The sequence below is a fragment of the Pseudophryne corroboree genome, chromosome 10 (assembly GCF_028390025.1).
Source record: "Pseudophryne corroboree isolate aPseCor3 chromosome 10, aPseCor3.hap2, whole genome shotgun sequence".
Classification (NCBI taxonomy): Eukaryota; Metazoa; Chordata; class Amphibia; order Anura; family Myobatrachidae; genus Pseudophryne; species Pseudophryne corroboree.
In genome coordinates this window covers 291,702,955-291,720,183 of record NC_086453.1, presented here as the reverse complement: position 1 = coordinate 291,720,183, position 17,229 = coordinate 291,702,955, and the positions used below count along the sequence as shown (strand labels likewise).

The window sequence follows — 17,229 nt, the reverse complement described above, 5'->3', positions numbered from 1 at the left end:
ATTTAGGAGAAGATTAAACAACGAGTGATATTCTTGTTATCACTCATTACAAATGATTAACGGTGCTCCAGCCAACCAACTCCCATCATGTGTTTGACAAATGACATGTAACCCTGATTAAGGGTAACGTGCTATGGGGGTCATTCCGAGTTGATCGCTCGCTGCAGTTTTTCGCAGCGCAGCAAACAGGTTACTACTGCGCATGCGTATGCACCGCAATGCGCAGGCGCATCGTAAGGGTACAAGCAGATGGTTGCTGGGCGATGGATTTACCGAAGAATCCATTCGCACAGCCGATCGCAAGGAGATTGACAGGAAGAGGGCGTTTACGGGTGTCAACTGACTGTGTTCTGGGAGTGTTTGGGAAAACGCAGGCGTGTCCAGGCGTTTGCAGGGCGGGTGTCTGACGTCAATTCCGGGACCAAAAAGACTGAAGTGATCTCAAAGGCTGAGGTTGTCCAGAGCTACTCAGAAACTGCAAAAAACTTTTTCGTCCCGCTCGGCTGCACACGTGTTCGCACACTTGCAAAGCGAAAATACACTCCCCCATAGGCGGCGACTATGCGTTTGCACGGCTGCTAAAAGTATCTAGCGAGCAATCAACTCAGAATGACACCATATATGTGAGGTAAATGTTGCTGTAATTAAAGTGATAACTCTATACTGAAAACAAACAAATGTGAAATATATTTTTATAAATGGTTAATTTAATGTATTTACACCTCAGAGGATTATAAATATATATACAATTATTACAAATGTCATATCAATACTTTATTTACAGTTAACTGATATGTACCATTAAAATATGCGTATATACACAATGGTGGCCAGTGACCGAGGGAACATTCTAGCAACTACTCTCTTTCCTAGCTGTCAATCAACCAGTGGGACGCCAGAGAGGGAGCCAGGTCCTGTTTATCTGCAGATTAGGGATGGCCATCGGTGGGTTATCCATCAATGGTCACCATCGATGGTGCCATTGATGGATAACCTCGATGGTGTAAAACCATCTGTAAACAAACCATTGATGGTTTTACCCATCGATGGTCACCCCTGCATTACTGTAAAATTAATTGTGGGCCAATCAGAGCCCTGGGGCATGGCTTAGCTCCGTGCCCTGATACTTTGAGGGGAAAAAATAAATTGGTAGCACTGAACCATTGATGACGGGAAACCATCTGGTTCTCCTTCATCGATGGTAAAATAGTGTTCACTCTAGGCTGTTTTAGCAGGGCGCCGCGCCCTGCCCGTTTTTTAGCAGGCAAAACCCGCCCTGCCCCTTTTGCGGCGCCCTGCTAGAACAGCCGCCCGCTTCCTGCCCTCCCGGCATGTATAGATGCCGTGCGCATGCGCGCGGCATCCATTCACACATTGGGAGAGGGCTGGGGGAAGCCAAGCACCGACGGAGGTGCTGGGCACGCCCCCAACAGTGACGTCGCCGGCCACAGACGCTCTCTGTAGTAGCGTCTGTGGGCCGCACCGCCCCTAAAATGACGTAGGCGTGGCCACGCCCCCTAATTTGCGTGGCCGCGCCTCCGTTTCGGACGCGCGCGCCTGCACATGTGCCCCCGGAGTCCGGCGCCCTGCCCCTTTTCACTCCTAGAGTGAACACTAGTAAAAGTATTCGACATCTGTCATAAACCATTGATGATTTCGAATCATCAATGGTCGATGGCCATCCCTACTGCGGATGGTTACCTGTAGGCAGAGTTGTGACAGCTGGTGAAGGCTGTGACAAAAGTGGGCGGAGCCATCGCCAAAAGTGGCAAACCTAGCGCCAAAAGTGGTGGCACTACAGCGGAGATCGACAGCTGCGCAGAGTGCTTCCAGTAAGGAGCTACCAGTAAGAAGGAATGCATCCCCGGGTCTTGGTTGCGGTGAGAAAAGCTTTCCCTGCCCACACACCACAGCTGGGAGAGAAGTCGGGAGAATGGCTTATCCACAGACAAATCTGAGAGATGGGGGCGGCAGACAAGGTAGCCAATCCATGGAACTAGAGTGGTGAGACACACCACATTCTGCATCATCCAAGCCACATAGCTTCATTTGCATAGAGAAGTCCATAGCATTCTCAATACTAGCAGAGTAGGTGCTGGAAGGGGGACTGATATAGACAGCCTCTGCCAAGAGAAACTGTGGGCAGCAGCTGGTATCTGAGAAGCCCTACTAAATAGGAGACTTGAATTAAATAGAGCCTGAAAGCACTGCTTGTTACGCCACTGTATATACAGTATGTTTGTGTGTATCTATCAATCTATCTATCTATCTATCTATCTATCTATCTATGGGGGTGGGTGATTCAGACCTGATCACTGGGCTGCTAAATTTGTTGTGCTGCGTTCAGATAGTCGCCACCCAAGGGGAGTGTATATTCGCCGTGCAAGTGTGTAATCGCAAAATCCCTCAGTCAGCAGACAGCTGCAAATCCATTCGCACCTCACTCACCATTGAATGAATTTTACAGTGTGTGCAGTGTGTGCGCAGCCCAGGACTTACTCCTACAGTGCGATGAGAAGAGGCTGACGTCACGCACCCTCCCTGAAAACGTCTGGGAATGCCTGCGTTTTCCCTGACACTCCCAGAAAATGGTCAGTTACAACCCACAAACACCCTCTTCCTGTTAATCAGCTTGCGAATGGCTGTGCGATCAGAATTTTCGCACCAGCCTGTCACTGTCCGGGAATGCCTGTTGTTCTTTGCCGACACGGGTGCGAATTGCGGTCCATACGGATGCGCAGTCTATAGCTGATCGCCCACTGTTCGAAAATGCACAGCAGCGATCGGGTCCGAATTACCATATATATATATATATATATATATATATATATACACACACACACACACACTATAGGGCAGTGGTGTTGTACTACATATAAAGCAAAGACTTCAAGCAGTAAGAGCATTACCAGCTACAGTCAGTAGTCAGTTGTAGTGTAATAAGTGGTTGCTGCATGATCACATGATAACAGTTTACAGGCAGGGCCGTTTCTAGACAATTTGGCTCCCAGTGCGAAAAACAAAAAAAATTGTGTGCCCCCCCCCCATATAGCTATAAAAAGAAAAAGCATGCGCGCGCCGAAGGCGCACGCGCTCCCGACAAGGGTGTGTGGCCTGATTAAAATGGGTTGTGGGCTCATTAAAGTGGGCGTGACCTCGTCTGATATCATCACGCCCACTACAGGGGAAAAAAAATAACAAAAGTCCCCATTTTACACATTACAGCAGGCAAGTGTCCCCATTTTACACAGCGCGGCAAGCAGGTGTCCTCATTTTACAAAGTGCGGCAAGCAGGTGTCCTCATTTTACAAAGTGCGGCAGGCAGGTATCCCCATTTGATTTTACACAGTGCGGCAGGCAGGTATCCCCATTTTACACAGTACGGCAGGCAGATATCCCCATTTTACACAGCGCGGCAGGCACGTGCCCCCATTTTACACAGCACGGCAGGCAGGTGTCCCCATTTTACAAAGCGCGGCAGGCAGATATCCCCTTTTTACACGGTGCGGCAGGCAGATATCCCCATTTTACACAGTGCGGCAGGCAGATATCCCCATTTTACACAGTGCGGCAGGCAGGTGCCCCCATTTTACACAGTGCGGCAGGCAGGTATCCCCATTTTACACAGTACGGCAGGCAGATATCCCCATTTTACACAGTACGCAGGCAGGTGCCCCCATTTTACAAATTGCGGCAGGCAGGTATCCCCATTTTACACAGTGCGGCAGGCATCCCCATTTTACACAGTGCGGCAGGCAGGTATCCCCATTTTACACAGTGCGGCAGGTATTCCCATTTTACACAGTGCGGCAGGCAGGTATCCCCATTTTACACAGTGCGGCAGGCAGGTATCCCCATTTTACACAGTGCGGAAGGTATTCCCATTTTACACAGTGCGGCAGGCAGGTATCCCCATTTTACACAGTGCGGCAGGCAGGTATCCCCATTTTACACAGTGCGGCAGGCAGGTGTCAAGTGGGGGGGAGAAGGAAGGGGGAGAGAGAGAAAGATAGAGATAATACTTACATCTTCCCGCTCTTCGGGTCCCGCCGCCTCACGTCCCTCGCGCCGGCCGCTTCCTCCTTGCAGGCTAATCTCCTCTCCTCCCTCTCCCTGAGCGCTCCTGCTCGGGGGGTGGGGCTTCGTGGAATGACGTGTTTGCGTCGTGACGTCGCGACGCAAACGCGTCATTCCGCGAAACTCCGCCCCCTGAGCAGGAGCGCTCGGGAAGTGGGAGGAGAGGAGATTACGGACACACAAAGTGCTGCGGCGGGCGCCCCGTGCGGTTGCACGGCTCGCCCGCCGCTAGAAACGGCACTGTTTACAGGCAGAAGTGTCAATTTATATTCTGCACTAGTTATATTCAATTGCAGATGACAATAACTTAAGGGCCTTACACACTGGGCGATTTGGACGATGAACGATGATGATTTTTCAGTAACGATTTTTTTGCATACACACTGAATGATTTGTATGATTGATTTGAACGACTTGACATTGCAAACATCAATATCTTCCAAATTGGCTTACATGAATAAACGATGATAGACCGTAGATGAATGACTGCGGGGACACACTGAACGATATTAACGTTATATCGTTAATTTTTCAACAATATCATCCATATCGCTATAAATTATCTATAAGTGAGTAGGGCCCTTTAAAAGCATCACAGGTCTCTGTTATTGAAATTGGATTGACTGCACTACAAGGGTATGAACCTTTATAATATGTTAATAATTGTGACACACAAAAAAATATATAAGTGGGGCAGTTATCGTATGCAATGTAGAAATGGTACTAACTCTATTTCAATGTGTTGAATTTGGTTACATGCAACTGAAATTATAGTGAGCTCCACAGACTGTCCTTCTTTATGCATAACATTGGAATTACTTCCCACTGAAAAGCTACCAAGTTACTTGTTGCAATTCCAGCATAACCTTCCCTGGAGATGGATACAAGGGTAGCCACGAACAGTCCTAGCAGATTATATAGCCAAAGTGACTATTTCTTCTGGGTGTGGTATGCAAGGTCGACAGTAACTAAGTCGACAGGGTCTCTATGCCGACAGGGTCTCTAGGTCGACAGGGTCTAAGTCGACATGTCGCTGTAATATTAGTCACACAGGTTATATATTCAGAGAATAACCCCCATTTTTATTATCAAAAACACGTTAGTGTTGTTCCAAAAATACTTGGGGGGTGCTACCACAGACAAAATAAATTTACAACAAAAGGAAGGAGAAAGGGTTCGAAATGCCCTATAGTGGTGCACACAATTTTGTATTAAAATATAACTTTTATTATGATATATAATAAAACCAGCGAATATTAAGAAAAAAATAGAATAGTGTAAATAGAAAGAAAATCGTGATTAAAATAAAAATGCTGCGCACTAGATGTCACCGGATTGAATCATATATTGCTATCAAAATTTATAGATAGTCGAAAGTGTGTTAGGAATATATAATTCCTGTATATCTGTAGTTCACATTTGTACTACTGAAGGGAATCCTAGAGTAAGCGTCCAAAATTTTCTAATCCCTCCCAGGATTTAAAGTATAGGATCGTTCAAGCAGGATTTCCAGATGTCATCATATATAATGTGCTAGTGATATAGCTATAATAGCTTGCTGTGTGTAGTGCTGAAATAATTCACAATAAAGTAATCGAACAAAAAATGTGTGTTGTACTTTCACTATATCTCAGAGTTAGTGTACAGACTCTTATTATAAGATCTCAATAGCACCTGTGTGTCTTCCTAAGTTTCATGAACCATATTCCACTGCAATAGATTATTTTAACTGTAGTTTACTTTCACAATTTAGTCCATGGAGCTAGAAATATGATCCATGGGTATGGAAGGTTATTATTTATTATTTTTTTATTTTACTGATGTCATTAGGGAATTATCATTTATTCCCCAATAGGAATATCCATTTAATATCCTTGGTATATTTATATTTTTATTCACGTTATGATTTACTTAAACACAATTTTGGATATGTACACATATTTATCTGATGAGATTGTCCTTGAACATACTTTGATCTAATTATGGAATTTCCAATAATTTTATGTATTATTGGTCACATCATAAAAACACAGAGAATAGTATGAATTTTGACTTGAGAAATACCTAATCATTGGTCCATTAATTAATTTGGTTTATATGTGTTTAGCCAATATGAGACCAAATATTTATAAGACAAGCATTAATGAAAAATATGACAAATATCAAACGATTGATTCATTAATAAATTTGGTCTATATATATATATATATATATATATATATATATCTAGCGGATATGAGATCAAAATAAAAATAAATATTATGTGTCTGATAAATACTAGCAACATAAAGATTTACATGGTTGCTTTTTAGGGATTTATAGTGCCCAACAGCTATATTAGTTTGAATACATGTAAACACTGAGACGGAGGTTTCGTATTATGGATAGGTATTTAAATAGTCCAGTCTGAATCTAGTCTGTCTGAACTGAGATCGATTGAGACAATCTGAGATGACGGCATAGGAAAACTCAGTGAAGGCCGATCATGTGATTAGAACACCAGCAGGTGAGGTGGCAACATGCCATGGGATATTTAATTATGAAAAAGTAAATCCTATTGGCGAACTGCGGCAACCGCCGGTATTTAAGGGTGAACCAGGAAACAATCTGGTTCTGCCTCTGATGAAGCGAACAGCGAAGCGTGCGTCAGGCTAGCTGCGCACCTTAGGTAGTCACCGGATCATGCATAATTAGATAGAAGGACCTCTCATATCTTAGTCGAAAGTGCCTTAATCCCTGCGAGTCGCGGGAATTATAGGAAGGAAGCAGTGAAATCAGATGTTTATGAAATATCTTACTGTGTATGTGAAAGTACTGAGTGTGGTGAATTGTATCAAACAGTGTCCATAAGGCTATGTATTAAAGCCTCAATATGTATAGTACCTGACAATTAATGTATATACATGTGTCTATACTAGGAACTATTTAGTTGAGTGCCTTAACCCCTGCAAGCCGTGGGGACTATAGGAATGAAGCAGTGCAACTAGATACTGATAAAACATCTCACTGCGCAAAAATATATTGGGTGTAGTGAACTGTATCAAATAAGTGTCCATAAGGCGGTATAATAAAGCCAAAATACGTATACTATCGGACACTCAATATGTGTATGAGCCTGTATCAGTGAACTGTATTAAATAGTGTCCATAAGGCTGTATAATAAAGCCTAAATACGTATACTATCAGACACTCAATATGTGTATGAGCCTATATCAGAAATCATTAAATAACACTGAGTGTGTGAAACCCTTCTGAGTAACAAGGAATCATAGGGTGCCTAATATTCTTAGGTCCCAGGTGTAAGATCATATATACACATTCTCACGGCTCAGTAAAATACAGAAATGAACAATGCTTAAACTAACTCATCAACTTACACCCAGATAAGAACGGGGTGAGCCCTCATTATCTTCTTTAATGCCACAGAGGAGTAAATAATCTGCATGATCTCATATGGATCTTTAATAATTAATATATACTGGTATATAGGGATTTTGAGTGAAAGCACGTGATACATAACAATCATTGACAGACCATAGTACACCCCCTGACAAGGGATTACTGATTATTTCACTGCCAGTAATCATTCTTGCTTCAAATGAGCCCAAATGATGTTACACTGAAACTGGGATAACGGTGTTTACTATTTGTGGCAATTTAAAGGCTTGATATTGTCAGAGCCTAGTCTTTGAGCTAACAACAGCCGTTTCTTTTTAAGTGGATACATTTGTATCCCTATGCTCTTATGTTTCTATTGCAGTGGATACAATATGGTTCATGAAATTTAGGAAGACACAAAGGTGCTATTGAGATCTTATAATAAGAGTCTGTACACTCTGAGATATAGTGAAAGTACAACACACATTTTTTGTTTGATCACTTTATTGTGAATTATTTCAGCACTACACACAGCAAGCTATTATAGCTATATCACTAGCACATTATATATGATGACATCTGGAAATCCTGCTTGAACGATCCTATACTTTAAATCCTGGGAGGGATTAGAAAATTTTGGACGCTTACTCTAGGATTCCCTTCAGTAGTACAAATGTGAACTACAGATATACAGGAATTATATATTCCTAACACACTTTCGACTATCTATAAATTTTGATAGCAATATCTGATTCAATCCGGTGACATCTACTGCGCAGCATTTTTATTTTAATCACGATTTTCTTTCTATTTACACTATTCTATTTTTTTCTTAATATTCGCTGGTTTTATTATATATCATAATAAAAGTTATATTTTAATACAAAATTGTGTGCACCACTATAGGGCATTTCGAACCCTTTCTCCTTCCTTTTGTTCTAAGACGACATGTCAAAAGTCGACATGAGTTCTTTATGTGCTTTCTCTTACGTCCTAGAGGATGCTGGGGACTCCGTAAGGACCATGGGGAATAGACGGGCTCCGCAGGAGACATGGGCACTAAAAAGAACTTTAGATATGGTTGTGCACTGGCTCCTCCCTCTATGCCCCTCCTCCAGACCTCAGTTTGATACTGTGCCCAGAGTAGACTGGGTGCATTACAGGGAGCTCTCCAGAGTTTCCTGAAAGAAATAATTTTTGTTAGGTTTTTTATTTTCAGGGAGCACTGCTGGCAACAGGCTCCCTGCATAGAGGGACTGAGGAGAGAGAAGCAGACCTTCTTAAATGCTAGGCTCCGCTTCATAGGCTACTGGACACCATTAGCTCCAGAAGGAGTCGGAACGCAGGTCTCTCCTAGCTGTTCGTCCCAGAGCCGCGCCGCCGTCCTCCTCACAGAGCCGGAAGATAGAAGCCGGGTGAGTATGAGAAGATAAGAAGACTTCAGAGGCGGCAGAAGACTTCAGATCTTCACTGAGGTAACACGCAGGCTCTGCACTGTATATTGGAAATCCCCCGCCAGTTTTTAAAAGAAATCAAGCGGGACCGAAGCCCGCCGCTGAGGGGGCGGAGCTTGATCCCTCAGCACTCACCAGCGCCATTTTCTCCACAGCACACCGCTGAGAAGCTGGCTCTCCGGACTCTCCCCTGCTGAACACGGTGACAGAGGGTTTTAAAGAAGGGGGGGGGGGGGGGGTCACATAATTTGGCGCAGTGAATATATATATATATATAATAAAAGCGCTATCTGGGTATTTTTTCCAGGGTCATTGGCGCTGGGTGTGTGCTGGCATACTCTCTCTCTGTCTCTCCTAAGGGCCTTGTGGGGGAACTGTCTCCAGATAGAGAATTCCCTGAGTGTGTGGGGTGTAGGTACGCGTGTGTCGGCATGTCTGAAGCGGAAGGCTCTTCTAGGGAGGAGGTGGAGCAAATGAGTGTGGTGTCTCCGTCGGCAACGCCGACACCTGACTGGTTGGATATGTGGAATGTTTAAAATGCAAATGTGAATTTATTACACAAAAGGTTGGACAAAGCAGAGTCCAGGGAATGTACAGGGAGTCAAGCCCTGCCTTTCACTATGTCGCAGGGACCTTCTGGGTCTCAAAAGCGCCCACTATCCCAAGTAGTAGACACTGATACCGACACGGATTCTGACTCCAGTGTCGACTACGATGATGCAAAGTTGCAGCCAAAATTGGCTAAAAGTATTCATTATATGATTATTGCAATAAAAGATGTGTTGCATATCACAGATGACCCCTCTGTCCCTGACACGAGGGTGCGCATGTATAAGGAAAAGAAACCTGAGGTAACCTTTCCCCCATCTCATGAGCTCATGAGCTGAACGAGTTATTTGAAAAGGCTTGGGAATCTCCAGACAAAAAACTGCAGATTCCCAAAAGGATTCTTATGGCGTAAACTTTCCCGGCTAAGGACAGGATACGGTGGGAATCCTCCCCAAGGGTGGACAAAGCGTTGACACGCTTATCCAAAAAGTTAGCGCTGCCATGTCAAGATACGGCAACCCTCAAGGATCCTGCTGATCGCAGGCAGGAGACTACCTTGAAGTCAATTTACACACATACTGGTACCTTACTCAGACCGGCGATAGCGTCGGCTTGGGTTTGTAGCGCTGTAGCAGCGTGGACAGATACCTTATCTGCTGATATAGATACGCTGGATAAGGGAACCATTTTATTGACCCTGGGTCATATTAAAGATGCTGTCCTATATATGAGAGATGCTCAGAGAGACGTTGGCCTACTGGGTTCCAGAGCCAACGCTATGGCGATTTCTGCTAGACGAGCCCTATGGACCCGACAATGGACGGGTGATGCCGACTCGAAGAGGCATATAGAGGTTTTACCTTACAAGGGTGAGGAATTGTTTGGGGAAGGTCTCACGGACCTAGTTTCCACAGCTACGGCAGGTAAATCAACTTTTTTGCCTTATGTTTCCTCACAGCCTAAGAAAACGCCACATTATCAGATGCAGTCCTTTCGGTCGCATAAACCCAAGAGAGAGTACGGGGATCTTCCTTTCTTGCCAGAGGTAAGGGCAGGGGGAAAAAGCTGCACACCACAGCTAGTTCCCAGGAGCAGAAGTCCTCCCCGGCCTCTACAAAATCCACCGCATGACGCTGGGGCTCCGCTGAGGGAGTCCGCCCCAGTGGGGGCACATCTTCGACTTTTCAGCCACGTCTGGATTCACTCAAAGGTGGATCCCTGGGCAATAGAAATTGTTTCCCAGGGTTACAAGCTGGAATTCGAAGAGGTGCCTCCTCGCCGGTTTTTCAAATCGGCCCTACCGGCTTCTCCCCGACAGAGGGAGATAGTTTTAAATGCAATTCAAAAATTGTGTCTTCAACAAGTGGTGATCATAGTTCCCCTGCTTCAGCAGGGGATGGGGTATTACTCAACCCTGTTTGTAGTCCCGAAACCGGACGGTTCGGTCAGACCCATTTTAAATTTAAAATCCTTAAACCTATACTTAAAAAGGTTCAAGTTCAAGATGGAATCGCTCAGAGCGGTCATCGCCAGCCTGGAAGGGGGGGATTATATGGTGTCCCTGGACATAAAGGATGCATACCTTCATGTTCCCATATATCCACCTCATCAGGCGTTCCTGAGAATTGCTGTACAGGATTGTCATTACCAATTTCAGACGTTGCCGTTTGGGCTTTCCACGGCCCCGAGGATTTTCACCAAGGTAATGGTGGAAATGATGGTGCTCCTGCGCAAGCAGGGTGTCACAATTATCCCGTACTTGGACGATCTCCTAATAAAAGCGAGATCAAGAGAGCAGTTGCTGAACAGAGTATCACTTTCCCTGAAGGTGTTGCAACAGCATGGCTGGATTCTCAATATCCCGAAGTCACAGTTGGTTCCAACGACTCGTTTGCCTTTCTCAGGCATGATTCTGGATACAGACCAGAAAAGGGTTTATCTTCCGATGGAAAAGGCCCAAGAACTCATGATTTTGGTCAGGGACCTATTGAAGCCAAAAAGGGTGTCGGTGCATCACTGCACTCGAGTTCTGGGAAAGATGGTGGCGTCTTACGAGGCCATTCCATTCGGCAGGTTCCATGCGAGGACTTTCCAATGGGACCTTCTGGACAAGTGGTCCGGGTCACATCTACAGATTCATCAGATGATCACCCTGTCCCTCAGGTCCAGGGTATCTCTCCTGTGGTGGCTGCAGAGTGCTCACCTTCTAGAGGGTCACAGGTTCGGCATTCAGGACTGGGTTCTGGTAACCACGGACGCGAGCCTCCGAGGTTGGGGAGCAGTCACACAGGGAAGAAACTTCCAAGGTCTCTGGTCAAGCCAGGAGGCTTGTCTTCACATCAACGTCCTGGAGTTGAGGGCCATATACAATGCCCTTCGTCAAGCGGAGAAGTTGCTTCGCAACCTACCGATTCTGAATCAGTCAGACAACATCACCGCAGTGGCTCATGTAAACCGCCAAGGCGGAACAAAGAGCAGAGCGGCAATGGCAGAAGCCACCAGGATTCTTCGCTGGGCGGAAAATCATGTAAGCGCTCTGACAGCAGTCTTCATTCCGGGAGTGGACAACTGGGAAGCAGACTTCCTCAGCAGACACGATCTCCATCCAGGAGAGTGGGGACTTCATCAGGAAGTCTTCGCAGAGATTGCAAGTCAGTGGGGACTGCCTCAGATAGACATGATGGCGTCACGCCTCAACAAGAAACTACCGAGGTATTGCACCAGGTCAAGGGACCCTCAGGCGGTGGCAGTAGACGCCCTGGTGACACCGTGGGTGTTCCAGTCGGTCTATGTGTTTCCTCCTCTTCCTCTCATCTCCAAGATATTGAGAATCATAAGACGAAGAGGAGTACAGGCAATTCTCATTGTTCCAGATTGGCTGCGAAGGGCCTGGTATCCGGATCTGCAGGAAATGCTCACAGATGGTCCATGGCCTCTTCCTCTCAGAAAGGACCTGTTACAACAGGGGCCCTGTCTGTTCCAAGACTTACCGCGGCTGCGTTTGATGGCATGGCGGTTGAACGCCGGATCCTAGCGGAAAAGGGCATTCCGGATGAGGTCATTCCTACTCTGATAAAGGCTAGGAAGGACGTGACAGCAAAACATTATCACCGTATATTGCGGAAGTGTGTATCTTGGTGTGAGTCCAGGAATGCTCCTCCGGAAGAATTCCATCTGGGCCGTTTCCTTCACTTCCTACAAACTGGAGTGATTTTGGGCCTAAAATTAGGCTCCATTAAGGTTCAGATTTCGGCCCTATCCATTTTCTTTCAGAAGGAATTGGCTTCTCTCCCAGAAGTACAGACTTTTGTGAAGGGAGTGCTGCATATCCAGCCTCCTTTTGTACCTCCAGTGGCACCCTGGGACCTTAACGTGGCGTTGCGGTTCCTTAAGTCTCACTGGTTTGAACCACTTAAAACGGTGGAATTAAAGTATCTCACTTGGAAAGTGGTCATGTTGTTGGCCTTGGCATCGGCTAGGCGAGTGTCGGAGTTGGCGGCTTTATCTCACAAAAGCCCCTATCTGATTTTCCATGTGGATAGAGCGGAATTGCGGACTCGTCCTCAATTTTTGCCCAAGGTGGTTTAATGTTTTCATATGAACCAACCTATTGTGGTGCCTATGGCTACGCGGGACTCAGAGGATTCCGAGTCCCTTGATGTGGTCAGGGCATTGAAAATTTATGTGGCCAGAACGGCTCGGGTTAGGAAAACAGAGGCACTGTTTGTCCTGTATGCAGCCGACAAGGTTGGCGCTCCTGCTTCGAAGTAGACTATTGCTCGCTGGATCTCATAACACGATTCAGCAGGCTCATTCTACAGTTGGATTGCCATTACCAAATTCTGTAAAGGCCCATTCCACTAGGAAGGTGGGCTCTTCTTGGGCGGCTGCCGGAGGTGTCTCGGCATTACAGCTGTGCCGAGCTGCTACTTGGTCGGGTTCAAACACCTTTGCAAAGTTCTACAAGTTTGATACCCTGGCTGACGAGGACCTCATGTTTGCTCAATCGGTGCTGCAGAGTCATCCGCACTCTCCCGCCTGTTTTGGAGCTCTGGTATAATCCCCATGGTCCTTACGGAGTCCCCAGCATCCTCTAGGACGTAAGAGAAAATAAGATTTTAAACCTACCGGTAAATCTGTTTCTCCTAGTCCGTAGAGGATGCTGGGCACCCGTCCCAGTGCGGACTACATCTGCAAGACTTGTATATAGTTTTTGCTTACATAAGGGTTATGTTACAGTTTTGATCAGTCTCGGGCTGATGCTGTTTTGTTTCATACTGTTAACTGGTTGCGTATATTCCAGGTTATACGGTGTGGATGGTGTGGGCTGGTATGAATCTTGCCCTTAGATTAACAGAAGTCCTTTCCTCGTACTGTTCATCTCCTCTGGGCACAGTTTCTCTAACTGAGGTCTGGAGGAGGGGCATAGAGGGAGGAGCCAGTGCACACCCATATCTAAAGTTCTTTTTAGTGCCCATGTCTCATGCGGAGCCCGTCTATTCCCCATGGTCCTTACGGAGTCCCCAGCATCCTCTACGGACTAGGAGATAAAGATTTACCGGTAAGTTTAAAATCTTATTTTTTGGGGGCGTCGTTTTCTCCGTACAGTGACCGGGAACCCCAATTAGTGCACCGTGTCCCCTCGCATGGCTCGCCATGCTTCAGGCAAGGTGCCTCGCTCCGCTATCACTGCACTTGGCGCAGGTTACCGTTCCCAATTATAGTCCGCGTGGATCGCTAAGTATGAAAAAGGTCAAAAAAAGAAAAAAATTATGAAAAACTCATGTCGACCTTTTGACCTGTCAATCTAGAAGATGTCGACCTAGAGACCCTGTTGACCTAGAGACCCTGTCGACCAATAGTGGTTGACCTAGTTACTGTCGACCTAGGGATCCCATTTCTTCTTATACACATACACATCTGCTAGTGAGGCCGAGTTGTGGGATAGGAACTTCATCATATATATACAGGATATTTATAAGGGCCCCAACATGTGCACCGCCAACAAACATTGACTAGTCATATAAGAGTAAACATTATACTGCAATATAATTTAAAGTGTATTACTTCTAGATGTCATACGTGGGAATCTTGTGTATAGTCAGTGTCGGACTGGGGCATGCAGGGCCCACCAGGGGGATACAGTGGTAGGGGCCCATGTTTAAGGGTGTGGCCAGTCTCTAGAGGGGGTGTGCCCAGCCACCACATTGGTTTGCCTAACGATTTTACAAGTGTTCGTCCCCTAGATAAATATATACAGTAAATACTGTAGTTCATGCATGATAATGCACTAGATTAGTAACAGTACAGTCTGGAATCTGATCCCTAGAGGAGGGGGTGGGGTGGACCCCCGCCCCCACCCAGTAGGGCCCACCTGTGGTTTCTCCTGTACCCCTGTGGGCCTGTCCAACCCAGTGTATAGTCATTGTATTTACAATGCTGTTCAGTTACTGAATATTAATGTTGCCGGACAGTGGAAGAAGAGGATTTGTTTGTCTCTATAATAAATTTCATTGTATCAAGCAGTATCCCAAGTGTAAGTGGTCAATTACTAATTAACTCATATTGCACACTACTTTGCTTTGCAATTTAGAGATACTACCTTTATGCATATTGGTGGTTTTCACAAGTAGGCCCTTTACTATATAGCGCAGGACCCCAGGACCCCACACAGGTCACGTTTTCCAGGTCACCCAGCAGCTGCACTGTGTATCACCGACTGTCACATTTTAAAAATCCACAGATGACCTGGAAAGTGTGAACTGTGTGGGGCAGTGGCGGAACTAGCGAGCGGTGGGCCCAGGTGCGACAAAATGCTTTGCCCCCCCCCCCCCCCCCCCCCATCCCATCCAAGTCCACCCCCTCACCCCTGGAGAGGATCTGGTGAGGGGGACCTGCTCAGGGCCAGAGAAATGGATACCTAGCAACAGTGCCGTAACTAGACATTTTAGCACTGTGTGCAACAAATGTCATCTGAGCCCCACCCCTGCATGTAAAACAGGGGCAGTGCGCGCCATAGGCGCACGCAAAAATACATTGGGCGTGGCTTCGTGGGGAAGGGGTATGGCCACAAAATAATACCAATTCATAAAACGGTGCACAGTAGTCTCCATTATTCAAATTACGCCGCACAGTAGCACCACTACACCAGGTAGAGACCCTTTTACACCTTACGGCGGACAGATTCTCCTTTTTACACATTATGGCAGACAGCGTCCCCTTTTTACACATTACGGCAGACAGCGTCCCCCTTTTTACACAACGGCAGACAGCATGCCCTTTTTACACATAGCGGCATACAGCGTGCCCTTTTTACACATAACGGCAGACAGCGTGCCCTTTTTACACATAACGGCAGACAGCGTGCCCTTGTTACACATAGCGGCAGACAGTGTACACTTTTTACACATAATGGCAGACAGCGTCCCCTTTTTACACATAACGGTAGACAGCGTCCCCTTTTTACACATAACGGCAGACAGCGTGCCCTTTTTACACATAACGGCAGACAGCGTGCCCTTGTTACACATTACGGCAGACAGCGTCCCCCTTTTTACACATAACGGCAGACAGCGTGCCCTTTTTACACATAGCGGCAGACAGCATGCACTTTTTACACATAACGGCAGACAGCGTCCCCTTTTTTTACACATAACGGCAGACAGCGTGCCCTTGTTACACATTACGGCAGACAGCGTACACTTTTTACACATAATGGCAGACAGCATCCCCTTTTTACACATTACGGCAGACAGCGTCCCCTTTGTACACATTACGGCAGACAGCGTGCCTTTTTACACGTTACGGCAGACAGCGTGCCCTTTTTACACGTTACGGCAGACAGCGTGCCCTTGTTACACATTACGGCAGACAGCGTCCCCCTTTTTACACATTACGGCAGGCAGATTCCCCCTTTTTACACATTGCGGCAGACAGCGTCCCCTTATTACACATCATGGCAGGCAGATTCCCCCATTTTACACATTGCGTCAGGCAGATTACCCCTTTTTTACACATTACGGCAGACAGTCCCCCTTTTTGCACATGAAGAAAGAAAGAGAAAGAAAGAAAGAAAGAAAGAAAGAAAGAAAGAAAGAAAGAAAGAAAGAAAGAAAGAAAGAAAGAAAGAAAGAAAGAAAGAAAGAAAGAAAGAAAGAAAGAAAGAAAGAAAGAAAGAAAGAAAGAAAGAATTATAGTTACCTTCTCCGCTGGCTCAGGCTCCTCGGTGCAGCTTCTGGCAGAGATCCCGGGCAGGAGAGAAGGAGGAGGAGGGAGGTGGAGTTGGGAGCCGCAGCAGCGCCGTGTTATTAGTGGAGGCGCTGCTGCTGCTGTCCCTCTGCTTCACTATAGGCTGTTCTCCGCTGCTGTGAATGCTGGGATGCGCTTCACAGCGGCGGAAGACAGCCTATAGTGAAGCAGAGGGACAGCAGCAGCAGCGCCTCAACCAATAACACAGCGCTGCTGCGGCTCCCTCCTCCACCTCCCTCCTCTTCCTTCCCCCCGTACCGCTGCGCTCCTCTCCTCTCTCTCTCCGGGCGGCTGTGTGCTGCGGGCAGCGGTTGCCCGCAGCACACAGCGGCATGTAATGAGTCAGTTTGACTCATTACATGCTTTGGGTCCCTGGACAGCTGCATGAGTATTATTAATGGCTGTCTAGCGTCTTCTGCGGACTGCTGTCTTCCTGGTGGCACTTGTAAGTGCTTAATAAAAGTTTACTTTATTTTAATTATAGTACATATATATCCATGTCCATACATATATACACATGTAT

General features: G+C 46.2%; 1 protein-coding gene and 1 long non-coding RNA gene across 18 annotated transcripts in view; one reads left to right on the top strand and one right to left on the bottom strand.

The window, feature by feature from the left end:
• The window catches only part of TP73 (tumor protein p73), a 362,139-nt gene that overhangs the window by 83,600 nt on the left and 261,310 nt on the right, over window positions 1-17,229 (bottom strand). The window lies entirely within an intron of this gene.
• The window catches only part of LOC134965552 (uncharacterized), a 56,568-nt gene continuing 45,868 nt past the window's right edge, over window positions 6,530-17,229 (top strand). The window contains exon 1 of the long non-coding RNA XR_010188431.1: window positions 6,530-6,583. This is a non-coding gene — a long non-coding RNA (uncharacterized LOC134965552). The remainder of the gene's footprint in view (window positions 6,584-17,229) is intronic.